Genomic DNA, 13995 nt, shown 5'->3' with positions numbered 1-13995 from the left:
TACACCTTTCTTGAGAACTGAAAGGAAGCTGTTTGCAGTGTCATCGCTATTTTGTTATTTGCATTCTTTAAAGAAAATCACCAGAATGCTGGAAACAAAGTCCGTGAATTATTTAACAATCCAATGTCAGAAAACGCGTCAGAGCTTTTTTACGGCTTTTGAAAGGAATTGAACACCCGTTAAGACTTTGTTAGAAGCCTGCTCATAAATATAGCTGCAATAACCTTCGAACTTCTGCAAAAACATTCTTTTTAAACTCGTTTTGACAGATGAGAGTCTTCATGTGAATCCTTTAAGCGCTGCGTGTTTGCAGAGCTTATCTGCACGTCCACAAACACTCGGGATTCAAGTCGTCCCGTCTGGCCTTCAGACAAACACTGAGTCCGGCTCGATGAACTCCACGGCAGCACAATGAGACGGACGGTCTGAACTCTTCTTAATTAAAAGAATAAACGTGACGGTGACAACGTGAAGAAAAGCAGCGGTGCTACGAGGACGCGTAGCACCGCTGCTAGCGCTAACCGGCCACAGACGACTGCGCTGCCTTAATTTGGAGGGCAATTAGTGCAGAGCAGCAACTCTGGCCACCAGCAGCCCTTTAGATGACCTCCGACCTCCACGACATGATCAGCCCATTGAGAGGAGGGCCTGCTTTAATTAGGAGGTCATTAAGAGCCAACCTCCACACACCATGGGAGCACATAAAGCCGGCGCTGCAAGATATGCACTTTCACTCAAAAGCTACAAGTTCATTTTGTGCACGAAAGGACCTGGAATTAATTCGTTTGTCGTGTATTTAACAAACCAAATCTCGACTCTTTTTGTCTCTCGGTTCACGGAGAAGAAGCTCCTGGAACATTGGCATGTGTGCGATTGGCTGGAAGGTATTCAAAAAGAAGAGGAGGTTACACTGCGGGCAAAAAAAGAGCCTAAAGAGGTGAAACAACAAAGTCAGAGAGAGCATAAAGGTGGAGAAAATAGATGACAAGAGAGCCCTTTTTATTCTCAGCCTCTGATTTCACACTCGCACAAAGAGCTTTGGGGACGTTTCATCCTTTTCACATTTCTTCTGCGTTTAGCCGGAGTGATTCTGCAGCGCCGTGTCTCCTATATGTGGGAGACGGGAGCGCTGCCCCCGGAGAGGAGTCAGCTCCATTCACAGGCTTTATAAATCACCTCAGCATGCGCAGACCGTGGCCAAATCGGCCAATTACGGCCCCCCCCCCGACACACCGGGCCTGATAAAGAAGGCCCGGCACAAAGGGATCACAGGCCAGATAAACGACCCTTTAATGAAGTCGCCCACAAAACAGGCCAAAACCGCGCGCCCCACTTACGTATTCCATCACGCCGCTGCCCCCTTCGTGTTTCCTCTTGCTCTGCCGCCGCAGCCGTCGCAGCCGGGGAGAGAGGGAGAGGCAGAGAAAGGGAGGCAGAGCGAGAGAAAAATGACTCTGTGCTCTGACACCGCTAAGCCCCCCCCCCGACCCAAGGCCCCTTTCAGACTTTTGGCCGAACAAAAGCATCTGTTGCCATACTGTGCCGCTCAAGACCCCCCTTCACACACACACACACACACACACACACACACACACACACACACACACACACACACACACACACACACACACACACTAGTCGGGTGAGGAGCTAAGAGAAAAAGGCAGCACTGGCCCGTATGCAGCTGAGGCTGCTCACCTTGTGGCACAACCTATTGTGCGCCCCATTCCAGGAGCTTCTCCATCCATCTTTGTGTCTCGGAGACAAATAGAGAAAGAGAGAGAGGAGAAACTTTGTATGACAGAGTGAGAGAGAGAGAGAGAGGGAGAGAGGCACAAGACTGCAGCTGCAGGATGAATAGGAGAGGGAATGAAGGGATGAGGTGGGGAGTGATGAGAGAGAGAGAGAGAAGGGGCAGCTGCAGGGTGGTCCCACCTCCTCCGTCCCCTCAAACCTCGAGAGTTGTTTGGTTCCTCTTTGGATTCAGAACGCAAAACAGCTTCATGCTACGTTTCTGCAAGAGCAGAGCGTCTCTGCAACACCGCTGAGGGGTGAGCGGTCTGTGCACAGACGGTGGGTGTTGGAGGTTTCACATCAAAACTGTTGCAATACACAATAAATACAGGCGCAACCTCCAGTTCTGAAGAGTGAAGCCGATGCTTCATGTGTTAAAGCTGCATTCTCTCTAGTGACCTCCAGGGGGCGACTCCTCTGGTTGTATAGAAGTCTATGAGAAAATGACTCTACTTCTCTCTTGATTTATTACCTCAGTAAACATTGTAAACATGAGTTTATGTCTCAATCTCTAGTTTCAAGTCTTCTTCAATACAGCATGATGTTCATTTAGTACATTATGGTCCATTTAGAGTCAAACAGACCATAAAGCAGGGGATGCTTTAGGGCGGGGCTTACTGTGATTGACAGGTCTCTACCAGAGACTTATACGGTGTCTCTACATCACTCCTCCTCAGTCCAAATGTGGTCACTTCCTGTTCACTGGTTGCAAAAAAACAAGATGGCGACGGCCAAAATGACAAACCCGAACCTTCAAAACCGCGGTCCACAAACCAACGGGCGACGATGTCCACTTCTCATATACAGTCTGTCGAAGTTAAATTGTTTTATTGAGTTTTATTTTCGTGAAATGCTCTGAGTGAATTTGAGTTGAGGGCTTTTATTGTGAAAGGTAAGAACTGAAGGAGTGAAAGGAGTAATAAAGTCTTCTCTGTTGTTGTACGCTGGACACAAATCGCATACTTTTTACTTCTAGTACATACTGCAGCTGCCTTTACAACGTACGTATCGTCACGTATGTGCATTCATTTACAACATTTACAACATTACTACTTCCTCGTAACATTGCAGCTTGAACTTGGACCCTCTTGCTCGTATATCTGCTGCACAAAGGATTGTGGGTCAGAATAGCCAGAAAGTCACGCTGGCTCGCACGCTGCAAAATGTGACCGGATGTGCTGGAAGGTTCTGGTATTTGTGGCGTACTGCATTTGCCGTAGTGTGCATTGGGACGCGCTGGCACACTGAACAGCGTGGCAGTGTGAGGTACAGCGCACTGACAGCGTGATTGGTTGATGCCTTTATTCGCTGTGCAGAAAGCAGAGAAGAATCAACCTTTTTTGTACGAGTGAAAGTACGACAGTGTGAACAAATATGTTGCCATGAGAATGAATCGCACGGAACAAACGGTGTAAAATATACACATATACATATACATATGCACGATCCTTTAACATTGACTTTCTGCAGTTCAGCAGCTTTAAGTTGATTAAAATGAGCTCATTATTGTCTGACAGAATCCTTGACGATAAAGATACAAACAGTTTGAACTCCTTCAGGGGAAGATATTCCAGATGTCTTGTGCACCTTTCTCTGCACATCTCTCCCAAATTCTGCATATTATTTGGTATCTGTGGAAAGTTTGAGACCTCGACTGGAACAGAAAGTAAAGTTCTGCTGTTTGAACGATGTGCGGCTCGCAGCGAGCGGCTGCTTGTTTGAATGGTCAGATGGACAAAGACGAGCTGGAGATAAAACAATGCAGCAGCTGCGTCACACAAACACTTAAAGATACACAGAAATGACATTACGATATAATAATAATTCACGTTACAAAGCGTGCCAGAATACTGCGTTCAATCCTTTCATAGAGTAAGAATTTAAAAACATCTGCTGAAGATATTCATCTCGATGGTCGATTGCTGATTTAGGACCGATAATGACTGCAGAGAGTTCTGGCTTCTGATTGGTTCAAACGTGTTAGGCGTTCCTGTTATTTTGCCCACCTTTATTGATACAAATGGGGTGGACAAAATAATAGAAACACCTGTCAGCACAATGCAAAGCAGTTCAACAGCACGGCAGCCTCCGAAAGAATGAATGAACGCCTTTCTAAAAGTGATTCAACAATCAACAAACGATGAACTTCACGACGGTGCGATTCATATCAGACGTCATCAGTTTAAGCTCGTGTAGCAACAGAGTTTAAACCTGCTCGCTGTTTTGGATGTGAACAGTCGTTGTGCAGTCATTTCAATGTGCTTAAGATCTCCTCCTATTTGGTTTTGCAGCACAACATCCAGTGTAGAGTAAACACATCTCAAATATTCCCCAAAACTGCATTTCTTGTAATTGTATTTTTTAGGGCAGAATAACTATTAAATAGAGAGAAAAAGAGATGAAAACACATCGCAATGAAACTGTTTCGGGCTGTTTGTCTCATGATAGCAACGTTTTGGAGATTTTTTTGGAGAAAACAAAATCACACAGTTGTGGTAAACAACAACAACAACAACAGATCTGATATTAGTTTCTTCAGCAGCGGTTCGATGGCAGAACGAGCTGCCGGTCACCGAGTTCACCCCCCCCCCCCCTCGCTGTCTGTGACCTCTCTCCTGAAGAAAGCCTACTGTGGATTAAAACACTGTATCAACAGATACTTCTTTGAGAGGAAGCATCTTTGTCTAAACTCCTCTCCTTCATCATCGTCAGGCTTTTTTGTGCTTTTTCCCCCTAAAAGATCCTCCACTGTGTGTGTGTGTGTGTGTGTGTGTGTGTGTGTTTCTGATTGATATGCAGATCAGGTGTGGAACCGACGACGCTCCAATATACTGTAGAGATATCTCTCTCTCTCCGTCCACACAAACATCTCTCACACTTAAAACACATTTACTCTCTCTCGGGCTTTGTCGCGCTTCAGAGTGAGACTTTACAAGAGTGTGTTTAGCATTCATTCATTCATCCACGTCTGCACCGAGGAATCTTTGTCCGGCCGCTCCTCTTCAGACCTCTGAGTGTCAGGAGGGGGGGGGGGATCGATTTGATTCTAATCGGACCATGAAAAGAACATGATCTAACTACTTTCAGACCGGAGTATATTTAGGCCCACTCCTCTCTCTCCACCCCCCCCCCCCCCCCCCCCGGCTCCCACCTCCACTTTAGAGCATGCACAATGAAGCTGGCCAATTTGAAAAAGCTTTGAATGTCTCGTCAATGACTTTGTGAATATAAGAGGGGGTGGGGGGGGAGATTTGGAGATGAGGAGAGGGAGAGAGGGAGCGAGGAAAGTAGGAAGAAAAAAAAAAGATGGGGAAATGAAGGGGGGGGTACAGGCATAAAAATTCCAAGAGTTGTTTAAGCGTGGGTGGGTTCATTTGCATGACAGCGCCATGTGAATACGACTGACCTCTTGGACCGGCCCGGTGCTCGGCCGAGCTGCAGCCCGACGTGCAGGCTTTGACCCGGCTCATTGACTCTGAATGGATACTCGTCTCAAAGGGAGGGAGCTCAGCTCTCAGCCGGACGGGCATCTGCAGACCTCCTGTTTCCAGCGACACCTCCATTTACATCCGTACTTCTGTCACAGAGAGCCGTGCACGCACGCACGCACGCACGCACGCACGCACGCACACACACACACACACGCACACCATTAGGGCAGATTCTCCAAAAACAACTCTCTTATCGCCGACCTCCAGGCCGGCATTCAGCCGGGAGAAGTGAACCCGTAGAAAGAGGAACTTTCTTACAGAACGACACACTTTATGAATTTTTGGTAAAATGTCTTAAAATGTCCTGGAGCATAATGACATTCTAATCAATGAGCAGAAAGAGGACCTAATCGGATGGTTGTAGGGCTGCTTATTATTATTATTCATTTTATTTATCTATTTTTATTATATTTGAATGTTTTTTACCTCAAATTTCTTCTATTTTATTATTATTTTTCTTGCATTATCCTACATTTGATCTTTGTGTTTGGTATATATGTGATTTGTTCTGCGCTGTATTGTGTCTCATCATGACCTCGTTGTCTCTCTTTTCAATGTAAGACAATAAGAGATGTTTTTAAAGAAAGAAAACACCCAAAGAAACACTTAAAACATTTGCAAAGACCTTTCTCTGCGTCCGCAGAATGACACACACACACACACACACACACACACACACACACACACACACACACACACACACACACACACACACACACACACACACACACAGGACAGGTGCAGCAGAGCTCTTGCACGTGCAGGCCCATGACCACGCTTCACTTGATGCTCTATGATTTACTGCAACAGGCAGGTGAGAGGACATAGAGCGGACCGGGGGGGTCGGCTGAGCGATGTCGCCTGCATACAAATCTTTAGGGAGCCCCCCCCCCCCCCCCCCCTCAGCCCCATACAAAGTTGCGACTCTGTGCAAACACAAAGCTCGGCCGCTTACAAACACTCTGTCCATTTATCCGGCTGCCACAGAGACGATGCAGACAGGCGCTGCTGGCGCTGACCTCCGCTGTCTGGATGCGGTTAAATAAAATAAAATAAAAACCCCGATGCACTTGGAAATGTAAACAATGTGGAGCAAAACACTTGAAAGGAACTTTCACACAGACCAGGGTGCTGCAGCGACTGGCTGATGCGGATTCGTTTTATGGCGGGAAGAGAAAACACACCGACGTATTTCTCCTCGCGCCTCCATCCCGCCAGCTTCTGTGTACAATGTGCATTCATGCAGAATACAGAACACGTATTTATGCGTTATGTATGATGGGAGAGGCTGTGCAGGTGGTTGAGGTCGTGAACAAGCAACAAACAGACTTTTTAAATGAAGACGACTGATTATTTTGACTTTTTCTGTTTTTGTTGTGAGACGCGATGGTTTGTGGAGAGGAATCGTTCTAAGAAGTACATTTATTTGAGATAATGTACTTCATTTATTTCCATCCCTTTATTTTCTCTCATGCTTCTTCTTTTCCTTTACGGGCCGAGCTGTCAATCAACTGGCTTTGGGGGCGGGCCTTCCTGTCCAGATTGAGCGGTGAATTCCTGTCACACGTAAATCCTGATTTGACGGGAGACACTGTTTACCCTATAGGAGCCACTATAGTGGCTCCTCTGAAACTGTTTCAAAGCTCTAAAAGGGATTTGTTTTGATGGTTTCAACTGAATCAGCTGAATTATAAACTAACACCTCACACAGCCAGAACAAGCCAGACCTGAGTCTGTGTTCCTGAGGAGGGGTTCATGCAGCTGCCCAACACACTCCAGCCGGTTCATGTGATGCCCCCAAAAACCGCCTGCGCACAGCTATCAGCCTGTTGTGTCATCAGCTCTGCTGGGCTGAGAGGAACACTCGAGGAGTTTCTCTGCTGTTAAACCTCGTGATGCGCCTCCAGAGAAGCCTCCTGTTGGAGCGTCATCTTTCATGTTGAATGTAGAGGCATGCTCTAAAGTCAAACACTTATTGAAGTCCGTTCTTCTCCATACGAAGCAAAACTGAAAGTGTTGAAGTGACAAAGTCTGTCTTCTGCTTTTTAAAGCTTTACTTTGAGCTTCATATCTGAGACTTTAAAAACAAAGAAAGACAGCAAAATAACTGCCAATTAAGACGTATTATTACGAGAATCACATGAAGGAACACGTTCATGTAGAATACACGGAGGATTTCAAAGACGCTGGCTTGTGTTGTTGCAGAACAGTGGAACGAACATAAACGAACAGCTGTAACGACGTTGAAGACGAAGCGGAGGAGAAACCAGATCGACGCTCCCTTCATCGTCCAAATGAGCAGAACGAGATCCCGACAGCCGTCTCTGCCTCCCGTCAAACGTCTGCCACGAATCCTCCAGTAAATCACACTGCACTCACAATAACAGACGGGCAAATGCGGCCGTCAGCTCAACTGAAGAAAGCTTTTCCCCGTTTCTTTGAGAGCCTCTCTTTGACCTCAGACGCAGAGAGACCCGGATGAGGTTTAGAGCGACGAGCTGCCCGAGAGGGAAATCAACATCATGACAAACTCCACTCAGCGTGACACGTTTCCCGAATCAATATTTAATCTCAGGAAAGAACACGATCAGAAATATTATTCATCTACAAATAAGGTCCCTCTGAAGGCCTTGAACGGTCCTCATTGGCTAAATGTAGCATGAATTCAGCCGACAGGACGCTCATTAAAAGTGAAAAAGCTGCAGGTTTGTTATTGGAGGCGTGATTGACAGGTATAAGGTGCGGATGAAACATTTTGGGGTTTGTTTGCTTCTCCACAGTCTGATAAATAGCGGACAGAGCGATCGCGGCCCGAAGTCTATTCATGACGCCGGACGGCGACAAAAGACGCGGCCCGGACACACATTCCAGTCTGCCTCCGCTCCAGCACACAAGCTCAATCCCGAGGATTTCCCCTTTCACAAGGGCGACAATATCACCTCCTTTAGATCGAGGGGGAGAAACTCCTGGCATTCACTTCTTTGGAACATTTCCTGATTTAGGTTTCAGGGGGAAGTCAGAGTGTCTCTGTTGTGAGAGCAGAGAGGGGGGGGGGGGGGCTGACCAGGTCTCCATCTAGAACCACAGCGGATTTTATTTTGTGTATTTGAGGAAGAATTTGTGTCGCATGGCAGAGATGTTCCTCGTCAACACAAGACGCCTGTAAAAATGTTTGGCGTCGTAGGAATCTGGAGAATACCGGAGACGTTGGATGTCGACGTTCCGGAGCCAAAAATATATTTCGTATCAGCGACGTATTATTATTATCATTGCAGAAACAAGGCTAACGTCGTAAAACGATTGGTTCGGTTTAGAAAAAACATCAGGATTTCAGTTGGAAAGATAACGTTACAACGTAACACAACAAATGGAACAACGGTAATAAATTGCAAAAACAAACGGCGGTCTCCTGAAGGTCCTGTGTTCGTTTGACCGGTCGACCAAAAGTTTGCAGAAATGGACAAAACGCCATGAAACGATTATTAACTACTTGGTTAAGGCTAAAAAAACATCATGGTTTGAGTTAAAATCACAACGGAGCGATGTAACAACCACGAATAAATAACTTCCCTGAGACTCTTTCGTAACCAAACACACCACACAAACAGCGGTGCACTGGGTGAAAGTCCTGTGATTGTTGATGTATCCACGACCACTTCCACCTACCTGTTGTAGGGACGGGCATCATATCAATATTATATTGCTGTTGTGATATTAGACTCAATATCGTCTTAGGTTTTGGATATCGTGATGTGTCACAAGGGTTGTCAGACTGTTCCAGCTCTTCTGTTATTTCCTTCTACCCACTTGGTCATCATATCCACATTACTGGTGAGAATTCATCAAAACGTTCATCGTGTGATTATGTTGTGAAAGCACCAAAAGTAAACTTTACAATATTAACACTGAGGTATTTGGTCAGAATGTTTGATTTTCTCCTCATCGCCCAGTCGTACCACGTAATTCAAGAACACCCGCTCGTTGAACTTGTGTTCTTCACTTGTGTTCTGATACAACAAAAGATAATAAACGTTAGATTAAACGTATCCATGGTTTGTCAGAAACATGCAATGCAGACCTTATGTTCCTGGCGTCTGTGTGGAGGAGCCTGCTTTCAGAGTCTAAAGGCATCATTCTGAACACAAATAATTTGGGTAAAAAGCCAACCATTAACGAAGACCAAACGGCATCTTGATCTTCTAGGAAACCAGCGAGGAGCACAATAATGAGTCCTTACAGCGGAGAACAGCACACTGCAACGTGACCCGCGATGGAAAGGCCTCCCGTTAGAAACACGACGGAGGATCAGGACGATTTGACAACTCGAGCAAGAAAAGATTGAAATAAGTGCTGCTCTGTGCCGCCTCTGTAATGGCATTTGCTTAGTCTTTCGGAAACAAACAGAGGAGGCAGAGGAACAAATCAGGGCCTCGAACGACGCGCTTTAATGAAGACGTTTCTCTGGGAACTTAACCGTGACCGGCGTCGCCATCAGTCGGCGTTTATCTCATTTTCCAGACGCGTACACATGCTGCGTCGAGTGTGGACATCCAGACGCACTCTCTTTTCTGTTGTTGGCGCAGGGAGGACACACTTCAGTCTGGAGTGTCTGGTCCGAGCGGCTCTGAGCGGCCGGAGGAGCGTCTGCCTAATTAGAGGGGAGCCTGGCGCGGGACGTCTCTATAGGCCGCGGACGGGGTCCTCGCCGGCTTTGTTCCGCAGCCTCCTCTCACGCTGAAGCTGTCACTTTACTTTTCTATAGGAGAGAGGGCCGCGCTGCACAACACTGTTGTCTGCTCCCAATCACACCAACCGTTTTCAAGAGCTGCGACACAACAATCACTGAAAGAGACGTTTACTGCTCCGCTTCTGCAACTGAGGTTCAAACTTTCAGTCCGAACACCAAGCATCTGTAAGGAAACATCGGGCTTGACTTAAACATTGCTTTCCTTTGTTAAACAAAATCTAACTAAATATAATATCATATAAATGCACTGAATTGTTATTGGTTATTAGAAAAATAAATTGTGACTTTGTTAAAAAACCTCAAAAGTAAGAAGGAGTTACAAGCTTTAAACCTTAATGCAGCAACAAATTTGTCAAAACTTAAATTAAAATTCAAGTAAATAAAGTGTGTTAAAGTGTATAAAGACAATTGAATAGATCGGCCACACTGTCAGCGATATTTGATCCAGATATTGGAGTCTGTATCGGCGTGAAACGAGAAGTCAACGTTGATTTATCCGTTATGTAACTTCCTCAGTACCTCAGTAACAGCACTTCCGTAGTTATTAGCGATGATCTTTTCCTGAACCTAACTAAGTCGTTTTATTGCCTAAACCTAACTGGGTAGTTTCCTGTGATGACGGTGATTTATTTTGAAAAGATTATCAATGTAACGAGCAGGCGGCAACCTCCGTTTCTGACAAGTAACGTCAAAGCTTCATGTCTTAAAGCTGCATTCTCTCTAGTGTCCACCAGGGGGCGACTCCTCTGGTTGTATAGAAGTCTATAGAAAATGACTCTACTTCTCTCTTGATTTATTACCTCAGTAAACATTGTAAACATGAGTTTATGTCTCAATCTCTAGTTTCAAGTCTTCTTCAATACAGCATGATGTTCATTTAGTACATTATGGTCCATTTAGAGTCACACAGACCATAAAGCAGGGGATGCTTTAGGGCGGGGCTACCCTATGCTTCAACACATCAGTCCACAAACAAATGAATGACGTCATCATGACTATGTCCACTTCTTATAAACAGTCTATGGTGACGACACGTGTTGCTGGGCTTTCGGAGGCAAAAAAACGCAGGAAAAATAACCAGTAACGTTTTGTAAGATATCATAATTGAATAGTTGAATAGTTGAATAAAAATACCCCTACTAGCTCGCTAACGTAGCTATGTTCCACGCACAAATGTAACGTTTTCTTACCCGATGTGTTTTCATCCAGCGACTCATTTTATCAGACAAAAAGAGAAAGAACGAGTGAGACGTTGTTGAGAACATCCTGTTACGAAACACATCGCAGCTTCAGAGAGACGACACTTACAAGAGGTCGTCTTCCTAATTACATATTTTTATAGTTTTACAACAAATGCAACTTTCTTGACGTGCAAAATTATCTCAATAGTTTTATGGATCAAATTGCAACGGGATAATAAATGATTCATCTCTCACCGTTGTACCGCCGAACATATTTCTTCTTAAATAAGGTCCCATGGCGGTCCACCGGAAGGGGCGGGACTTCTCCTCTCCATTAACTTCCCGCTGCGAGACATTAAAAGGGACGGCTTTCCTTTGTTTCTCTCGCCGACTTGTCACGGTGTCTTAAACTGTAATTATTTCCAACTCATTTTTGCATAGAAACCTAATTATTCACCGAGATATAAATTAGATTTCGCATTCACGGAGGCCGCGGAGCCCCCTAAACTCCTGCTGCAGGGACGCCATTCACCGGCCGGCCTCTTTCTCTGCGGACCGCGAGATGGAGAGCGGCCACTGCAGCTGCTATTCACATCAAGCAGATAATTGTGAATGAAAAGTCATTGCGTGGCATTATGTTGTCCACAGGATCATTGTTCATTTCCCCCCTTCATCGCCATTGAGATCTATATGGCGGACCAGAGTGTTTCCCCTTTGAGTTTTGGTATTCAGGATCTGTTGCCTGGTAACTGATAAAGGGGCAAATCATCCACTGTATTGGCCAAAGATGGGCCGCAGACTGGCCCCAGTGCAACAATGCCAGGTTTGTAAAAAGGCGTTGAAACAAGTTAATGACGCTTGTTCAACAAAACATTAATGGACTTCTTCACGGTATAATATGGCATGGGATGCGACGTGAATGAGAGGGGGGGGAACTTCAGCGGTGCACTTTTACAAGTTTGTGTTTTTTACTACTGGGAGGAGCTTGATACGCACGCACACACACGCACACACACGCGCACACACACACCTTTTCCCTCTCTTTGATGCAAACTCTCATACTAGAAATGTTGTTTTCCACTGAGGAGAAGAAACTTGAAACGCCTGCAGAGAATTAACCTTTTTCTTTTTTTCCTCCTTAAATCCAGCTATTTAAATCTAATTTTCATGTTATTGAATGGACCAGTGATTAATTGCCCATCAACATGATTTGAAAAGGGGGTGACCAGTGGAGGGTAACCGCTGCACTATAAAGTAAAAAGGAGGTTGGAGAGAAAGAAGAGGCGAGTGAGAGGTGGGGCCCGGAGAGCTTTACACATTTCTGAAATTCTCCCTTTTTTATAGAATAACCTTTAAAACAGTGAGTGATATACCACCGGCTCCATTTGTTGCACATTCAACCCCCCACAGAAAAACTGCAGTCCCGTCACCCCGAGCAGAATAAAGGGAATCAAAGGATTTCTTTCCCTTAAATGGTCAAATGTTCTCCTTGAATTATGAACGTAATGGCGAGGTAACAGCCTGTGCTCTGTACCCGACGGCTTAGCGCTTCCTAAATCCTTCCACGTGGCTCCACTAGTCCCGGCAATTAGGCCTCATTATAGCCTCATAAAGGCTCTCATTTGTGGGATTACTTAATAGACAATGAAATTTTATCGTGCAGAATTATGGAAAAATAATATTAGAGCTCGCATGGTGTGTTGAGGGCGCGCGCCACGCATCATTCCGCTTGGGTTGCTCTCCCTCTCTCTCTCTCTCTCTCTCCCCCTCTCCCTTGTTTCAGACTGTTATCTGCGCCATAACAACTCTGCGTCTTCCTCGCTGCGTTCACTTTATTAGAGCAATTACTGTCTGTGTGACAGACATGTTTGTTTTTTCCCATCATTACTCTGGTTGGATTTTAAAGACTTTCTAATTCTTTCAAAAGGCATGCGTTTTAACGCACACTCCAATACGCGCTCCGGTTTGCTCCATAATGAGGGGGTTTTATTAAAAAAGAAAAGAAAAAGGAGGTGCAATAGAAACTCAAACTTTGCATCCACATCAGGCCCGTTCCGCTTGTGTTTGTCTCCCCGGGGTCGGAGGAGGAAACGAACCGTCTAAACGTAGCAGAAGCCCGCGGACGGCTCACCTCCGTCTGAAGGTCCGAGGCGTTGCTTGGCGAGATGAAAGCTAAACCCACCGGTGACCCGCCCGGGGGGGATCAAACTCGCTAATTAGCGTCACAAGATGAGGGATTAGCGCATTTCTGGAATAGCTGCCTGTTTACCCTCCGCACAGACCGGCCTTTATAAACACTTTCTAATTGAATCCTAATCGCCATCGAATGACGCGGCGCAGACTTCTCCATCGGTTCACAATTCTTTAATTGCCGCGAGCGAGAGCTGAACCAACCGGATTCAGAGAACGATCGGGCAATTAGTGTTTATGTGGTCGCGTGCGTAATTCCTTAAATCGCATTTAGGGGAAATTAATGTAAAAAAAACAAAAAAACAAGTCTGGGTAGATTCCATCATATAGCTTTTGCTTTGGACTTATTACAAAGTCACGTTAAGAACAAAGACATTTTTATTGAAAAACAAATGAATGTTGTAAATGTAAACAGTGAAGCTATAACATATAAACATATGTTTCTGTTTCCACTGCACCTGCTACAACAGCTCATTCCACCACATCCGATGTATTTAGTGTATTCTTTTATATTTTTGAAGTGATGGAGGAATTTCTAAATATATTTTACAACTCAGAATTATTTTTTCGAAATCCTATGAATCCCAAATGA

This window comes from Melanostigma gelatinosum (assembly GCF_949748355.1).
Source record: "Melanostigma gelatinosum genome assembly, chromosome: 4".
Taxonomy (NCBI): Eukaryota; Metazoa; Chordata; class Actinopteri; order Perciformes; family Zoarcidae; genus Melanostigma; species Melanostigma gelatinosum.
The sequence above is the reverse complement of the archived record's forward strand: the minus strand, read 5'-3'. Positions refer to the sequence as shown.